General features: G+C 57.3%; 2 non-coding genes across 2 annotated transcripts; both read left to right on the top strand.

The window, feature by feature from the left end:
* The first annotated feature begins 1,824 nt into the window (after window positions 1-1,824).
* On the top strand, window positions 1,825-1,981 carry LOC144961715 (5.8S ribosomal RNA). The gene has a single exon (XR_013643257.1). It is a non-coding gene; the product is annotated as a 5.8S ribosomal RNA (ribosomal RNA).
* A 324-nt stretch (window positions 1,982-2,305) lies between these two features.
* On the top strand, window positions 2,306-6,117 carry LOC144961716 (large subunit ribosomal RNA). The gene has a single exon (XR_013643258.1). It is a non-coding gene; the product is annotated as a large subunit ribosomal RNA (ribosomal RNA).
* Window positions 6,118-7,548: the final 1,431 nt, after the last annotated feature.

Here is a 7,548-nt window from a genome sequence, read left to right as displayed (position 1 = left end):
TAAAGCGCTTTGAGCACGATTGCCTGGCTCGGCGCATAGTTGAGTACTCGATAGAAAGGTTCTTTACTCGCATTCTCTCCCCGTAATCAGATGTAAAACGAATACCTGGCCGTGAGTAGTGTTTTTCTCTCGTCCTGTCGTGTCCCGCTCTGCACGCTAAGTGTTGCTGTTGGCTGTAGACGCGTTGTAAAGCGCTTTGAGCACGATTGCCTGGCTCGGCGCATAGTTGAGTACTCGATAGAAAGGTTCTTTACTCGCATTCTCTCCCCGTAATCAGATGTAAAACGAATACCTGGCCGTGAGTAGTGTTTTCTCCGTCCTGTCGTGTCCCGCTCTGCACGTTAGAGTGTTGCTGTTGGCTGTAGACGCGTTGTAAAGCGCTTTGAGCACGATTGCCTGGCTCGGCGCATAGTTGAGTACTCGATAGAAAGGTTCTTTACTCGCATTCTCTCCCCGTAATCAGATGTAAAACGAATACCTGGCCGTGAGTAGTGTTTTCTCCGTCCTGTCGTGTCCCGCTCTGCACGTTAGAGTGTTGCTGTTGGCTGTAGACGCGTTATAAAGCGCTTTGAGCACGATTGCCTGGCTCGGCGCATAGTTGAGTACTCGATAGAAAGGTTCTTTACTCGCATTCTCTCCCCGTAATCAGATGTAAAACGAATACCTGGCCGTGAGTAGTGTTTTCCTCCGTCCTGTCGTGTCCCGCTCTGCACGCTAAGTGTTGCTGTTGGCTGTAGACGCGTTGTAAAGCGCTTTGAGCACGATTGCCTGGCTCGGCGCATAGTTGAGTACTCGATAAAAAGCCTCTTTACTCACATCCCCACATAATAACAATAATATAATAATAATAATATAATAATAATAATAATAATAATAATAATAATAATAATAATAATAATAATAATAATAATAATAATAATAATAATTTATAAGGTCTTGGGTTCGATCCTCGTTCGCGCATACTTTACAGAGTTGGGCCACGGGTCGGCCAACCGTGCCGGGGTTCAAATCCCGGTTTGGGAGCTTTATTCATACGATTTTATCGCCTCGTCGATTCGAGGCTTTACCGCACGGGCGTCCCTGGGGTAAGAAGCTCTCGCTACGGCCGAGAAGGACTCTAGCGCCGGGACGCTCCCGCGGTAAGCCCTCCGAGGGCCGAGGGAAAAAACTTTGGTCGAGCGCATTTCCTCTACGGAGCGAATTTGAATGAAATAAACCCACCACCTATGATCGCACCTGGGACCTCCCCATTGCCGACCGGTTTTGAACTTCGGGGCCCTTCCCGTTAGGGCCCTGTACTCGCTTGGCGGAGTGTTAAACGCGTTCCCGCTACTTCGCTAGAGTCGGGCGATCGACGACTCGGGCTCGATCGAGTTGGCCCACGGGCCGGCCAACCCTGCCGGGGTTCAAATCCCGGTTTGGGAGCTTTATTCATACGATTTTATCGCCTCGTCGATTCGAGGCTTTACCGCACGGGCGTCCCTGGGGTAAGAAGCTCTCGCTACGGCCGAGAAGGACTCTAGCGCCGGGACGCTCCCGCGGTAAGCCCTCCGAGGGCCGAGGGAAAAAACTTTGGTCGAGCGCATTTCCTCTACGGAGCGAATTTGAATGAAATAAACCCACCACCTATGATCGCACCTGGGACCTCCCCATTGCCGACCGGTTTTGAACACTGTCCGGTGAGGCCGGGCTGCTCCCTGGCCGGGGAGCGGTCCAGGCTGATAAACGGGGCGGCGGCGTTGCGCCGCGAGTAACCGCGCGCGCAACGCTTGCCCCCCCCACCCTTTGTCGTCGTTTGGCCCTTAAGCGAGAGAAAATAAATACAACCTTTGGCGGTGGATCACTCGGCTCGCGCGTCGATGAAGAGTGCGGCCAGCCGTATTGAGTCGTGTGAACTGCAGCTGCCTCATTGAACATCGACGTCTTGAACGCAAATTGCGGCCGTGGGCGTAAGTCACCGGCCACGTCCGTATGAGGGTCGGCCCTACGACGTCGCCGCAACCGGTCTTCTCGGGGGGACTGAGCGGCGCGACGTGCCGTACCGGTCGGGTCTCGGCCCGACTGGCGGCCGTAGATCGAGGGCTCCCGTCTGACCACGGGAGACGTCGTCCCCACCCGGCCTCTGGGTATGGGCGGGGGACGACGAATAAGACGCGCACCGAAGACGGGGAAGCACGCACGCGATCGGCTGCTTCTTCCTCAATCCTCGGGCCTGCTCGATGTACACGCGAGCGAGGGCTTCGTGGGGTATGCGGGGAAGTAAGTATAACGACGCGCGGCGAACCCGACGGATGGGGCGATCTGCCGACCTCATATCGGACGAGGGTACCCGCCGAACTAAAGCATTTCAGTAAGCGGAGGAAAAGAAACCAACGGGGACTCCCCCAGTAACGGCGAGTGAAGCGGGAAGAGCCCAGCGCTGAAACCCCCTGGGCCCGTGCCCGCGGGGAGCTGTAGCGTTCGGGTCGGTGTCGAGCGGGATCGGGAGCGCCGCGCGAGTCTTCTCGAGCGTGGCTTGCCCAGAGCGGGTGCCAGGCCCTTGCCGGCGGCGCTCCCTTCCGCCGACCTCGACCCCGGAGTCGGGTTGCTTGGCAGTGCAGCCCGAAGCGGGTGGTAAACTCCACCTAAGGCTAAGTACCTGCGCGAGTCCGATAGCGAACAAGTACTGTGAGGGAAAGTTGAAAAGAACTCTGAAGAGAGGGTGCAAAGCGCGTGAAACCGCCAAGGGGTAAACTGGCTGAGCCGAGCGACGTGTCCCGCCGTGGCGGCTGGTCGCCCGTGCCCCCCGCGGAGGCGCCCCGGAGACGGGGACGCCTTCCGAGTTCGGGGGTCGGGCGCGTGCCCCACCACGGCGGGTCTCCGCTGCCACCGGCACCGGGCCGTCTCGTCCGCGCGCCCTACGCGGGTCGTCGGCCTGCGGATCGTGGGCGCGAGTTGGCACGAGAGCGGTCGTATTCGGGTGCCGTGGTCGACCGCGGACAAACGGCGGCGGTTCGCCCCGGGGGTTTCGGCCTCCCGGGCGGGCGGCTCCGGTCCGTCGAAAGGTGCGCAGCGTTATTCCGGTACCTGCCCGACCCGTCTTGAAACACGGACCAAGGAGTCCGACGCCTGTGCGAGCCGCAGGGTTTCCACTAAACCCCACGGCGAAGTGAAAGCGAGAGGCCCTCGCGGGCCGAGGGCGGGATCTCTCGGGCGACTCACCGAGTCCCCGGAGCGCACCGCCGGCCCGGCGGTGCGCGCGTTGACGGCCCTGTCGGAGCATGAGTGCAGGCGTCGGGACCCGATAGATGGTGATCTACGCCTGAGCAGAGCGAAGCCGGGGGAAACTCTGGTGGAGGCTCGAAGCGACTCTGACGTGCAAATCGACCGCCCGACTTGGGCGTAGGGGCGAAAGACCAATCGAACCATCTAGTAGCTGGTTCCCTCCGAAGTTTCCCTCAGGATAGCCGGTGCCGACGGAACGATTTTCACTCGGTAAAGCGAATGGTTGGAGGCATCGGGGGCGAAACGCCCTCGTCCTACTCTCAAACTTTCAACGGGTGAGGCGCCAGACCCGCCTCGCACGGGGCCTGGCCTAGAATCACGGGTGCCGAGTGGGCCATTTTTGGTAAGCAGAACTGGCGCTGCGGGATGAACCGAACGCCCGGTTGTGGTGCCCAACGCAGGACGCTCACGGGAAAGCTAAAAGGTGTGGGTCGGTACTGACAGCAGGGCGGTGGCCACGGAAGTCGGAATCCGCCAAGGAGTGTGTAACAACTCACCTGCCGAACCGACCCGCCCTGAAAATGGATGGCGCTGAGCGTCGGACCCACACCGGGCCGCCCCGCCAGCGGGAGGGGTGCGACTCCCCTCCCCGGGCAGGCCGGGGCGAGTAGGAGGTGCGCCGCGGTGGCGTGAAAGTCCGGGAGCGATCCCGTTCGGAGCCGCCGCGGGTGAAGATCTTGGTGGTAGTAGCAAATATTGAACGGAGAGTACTTTTCAAGGCCGAAGTGGGGAATGGTTCCGCGGGAACAGTGCATGTACGTGGGTGAGTCGGTCCTAAGGGGCGGGTTAGCTCCCTTGCTGAAGCGGGTACGAAACACGCGCCGGGCGGGCGGCCGAACGGGCGCCGCGCCTGGCCTGTCAGTCACCCTGCGACCGCCGAAAGGGAATCCAGTTAAGGTTCGCTCGGAACCGGGCGGCGGAGAACGGCCCCCCTCGTCGCGACTACGTTCCGGCGTGGGGGCGCCGCGGCGACGCCGACAGAACGGGGAACGCTGCCGTGGGCACCGGGGAGAGCCGTCGTCTCTTTTTAAGGTCTGGTTCGCCCTGGAATCGGGTCGACCGGAGAAAGGGCTGGCCAGGCCGAAAAGCGTCGCCGTAAGACATGGCTGCGTCCGGAGCGCTCACGGCGGTCCGTGAAAACCCCGTCGAGGGCACGTCAATCTCGCTGCCCGGCCGTACTCATGTCCGCAGCAGGTCTCCTAGGTTAGCAGCCTCTGGTCCACGGAGTAATGTAGGTAAGGGAAGTCGGCAAAATGGATCCGTAACTTCGGGAGAAGGATTGGCTCTGAGGGCCGGGACGGTCGGGCTAGGGGAGGAAGCGGGCAGAACCGCACGCACCCTGAGGGGACACTCCGAGGGGGAGAGACGTGCGCGGAAACCCGTGGGGGCCCCGGGCCGAGCGGCCTCGCTCGGCTGACGCCCCTTCGCGGGGCGCGTTGGCTGCGCGGGGACAACCGACGCGACCTCCGACTCACGCTGTCTCAGAACTGTCACGGACAGGGGAATCCGACTGTCTAATTAAAACAGAGCGTCTCGACAGCCTGAAAAGGTGTTTACGGGACGTGATTTCTGCCCAGTGCTCAGAATGTCAAAGTGAAGAGATTCGCATAAGCGCGGGTAAACGGCGGGAGTAACTATGACTCTCTTAAGGTAGCCAAATGCCTCGTCGTCTAATTAGCGACGCGCACGAACGGATTAACGAGATTCCCACTGTCCCTATCTACGCCCCGGCGAAATCACAGCCAAGGGAACGGGCTTGGTGAAATCAGCGGGGAAAGAAGACCCTGTCGAGCTTGACTCTAGTCCGACTCTGTGGAGGAGCGTGGGGGGTGTAGCATAGGCGGTAGCGTCTTCGGGCGCGACAGTGAAATACCGCTACCCCCGCGGGACCTCCACTTACCCGACGGAGTGGGGACTCGGCGCCTTCTTGCAGGTAGGAGGCGTACGAGGTTCAGACGTCAAGCCGCCGTCGCGTCGGGCTCGGGGAGTCCACCGACTCCCCCCGACGCGGTCACGACGGCGACAGCGACCCTGCCGGGGACAGCCTCGGACGGGGAGTTTGACTGGGGCGGTACATCTTCTAAAGCGCAGCGAAGGTGTCCCAAGGCGGGCTCAGCGAGGACGGAAACCTCGCGTAGAGCAAAAGGGCAAATGCCTGCTCGACCAGGATTTTCAGTACGAATACTGGCCGTGAAAGCGTGGCCTATCGATCCTTTCGACGTTGGGAGTTTCAAGCGAGAGGTGTCAGAAAAGTTACCACAGGGATAACTGGCTTGTGGCGGCCAAGCGTTCATAGCGACGTCGCTGATTGATCCTTCGATGTCGGCTCTTCCTATCATTGCGAAGCAGAATTCGCCAAGTGTCGGATTGTTCACCCGCCAACAGGGAACGTGAGCTGGGTTTAGACCGTCGTGAGACAGGTTAGTTTTATCCTACTGATGAAGCGCCCTTGCCACGGTAATCTTGCTCAGTACGAGAGGAACGGTGAGTTCGGACCTCTGGTTCGCGCGTCCGGTCGTCAGGCCGATGGCGCCAGGCTACGTCCGTGGGAGTACGACTGAACGCCTCTAAGTCGGAACCCCGCCCGGTGAGCAAGGGTGAGCTTAGCTAGGGCCCTGAGCGTGCAGGCAACATTAAGCCGGCAACCCTCGGGTTCGTCGGCTAGTGCCGTGACCGGCCCGCTCGTCACGCGCGCTAGATCTGTGGTGCGCGTGGCTGGGTCGGTATCATCCACGTCCGTTAGGGGCAAGAAATCGCGTGCGGACCACATGTATTCCGTCGGGGTGTTGTAAGCGTTAGAGCTGTCCTGGTACGGCGATCCGTTGAGACTAAGCCCCGGACGCTGAGATTTTCCCTCCAGCAGGGTTTGTCTCGGCCACCTTTCCACCCGGCACGGCACGGCCCGGCCCGATCGGCCAGCCTTCGAGTCCTTGCTCTGCTCGGCTCGGCATGCTGGCGGTGCGGCGCGCGGCGGCGGCGGGTGCGAGAGTGTCATAACACGTATAAATACATTTACTTTACTTTACTTTACTTCTTCAAAGTTCTATCTCCTAGAACTTGGAGAATTTTTTTTCTCTCCACCTGTCCAGAGGCACTAATCCGTCCAGAGGCACTAATCCGTCCAGAGGCACTAGTCCGTCCAGAGGCACTAATCCGTCCAGAGGCACTAATCCGTCCAGAGGCACTTTTAGTTTTCCTTCTTTGCTGTCTGCGAAGTAGAATTCGCCAACTGCATTTTTTTTTTTTTTTTTTTTTTCAATTTTGTTTTTTCCTTCCTGTCAGTCCCTTAGTAGGCTTCTGCGAAGCGGAATTCGCCAACTGCATTTTATTTAGTCCCTTAATAGACTTCTGAGAAGCGGGATTCGCCATTGTCCCTTAATAGGCTTCTGAGAAGCGGAATTCGCCAACTGCATTTTATTTAGTCCCTTAATAGGCTTCTGCGAAGCGGAATTCGCCAACTGCATTTTATTTTGTCCTTTACCAGGCTTCTGAGAAGCGGAATTCGCCAACTGCATTTTATTTAGTCCCTTAATAGGCTTCTGCGAAGCGGAATTCGCCAACTGCATTTTATTTTGTCCTTTACCAGGCTTCTGCGAAGCGGAATTCGCCAACTGCATTTTATTTAGTCCCTTAATAGACTTCTGAGAAGCGGGATTCGCCATTGTCCCTTAATAGGCTTCTGAGAAGCGGAATTCGCCAACTGCATTTCATTTAGTCCCTTAATAGGCTTCTGCGAAGCGGAATTCGCCAACTGCATTTTATTTTGTCCTTTACCAGGCTTCTGCGAAGCGGAATTCGCCAACTGCATTTTATTCAGTCCCTTAATAGACTTCTGAGAAGCGGAATTCGCCAACTGCATTTTATTTTGTCCTTTAACAGGCTTCTGCGAAGCGGAATTCGCCAACTGCATTTTATTTTTGTCCCTTAATAGGCTTCTGCGAAGCGGGATTCGCCAACTGTATTTTTTTTTTTTTATTTCCTTTTTTTTTTTTTCATAATTTTTCTTTTTTTTTTTCGCGTCCCTTAATAGGCTTCTGCGAAGCGGAATTCGCCAACTATATTTTAAACAAATCTGGTCGCTGCGCTAGTTTTCGTTTTGCGCATTAAATTTATTTTTTTTTTTTTAAATTTGGGTCACCTCATTGACATTGACCTCTGCGAAGCGCAATTCGCCAACTGCATTTTGTAGCATTCGTGCGCTGCGCTACTGTTGACATTGCGCGCATTTTCTCTCTCTCTCTCTCTCTCTCTCTCTCTCTCTCTCTCTCTCTCTCTCTCTCTCTC

Source organism: Berghia stephanieae, unplaced genomic scaffold (assembly GCF_034508935.2).
Source record: "Berghia stephanieae isolate SIO BIC M18660-M18661 unplaced genomic scaffold, UCSD_Bste_1.3 scaffold3726, whole genome shotgun sequence".
Taxonomy (NCBI): domain Eukaryota; kingdom Metazoa; phylum Mollusca; class Gastropoda; order Nudibranchia; family Aeolidiidae; genus Berghia; species Berghia stephanieae.
The sequence above is the reverse complement of the archived record's forward strand: the minus strand, read 5'-3'. Positions and strand labels throughout refer to the sequence as shown.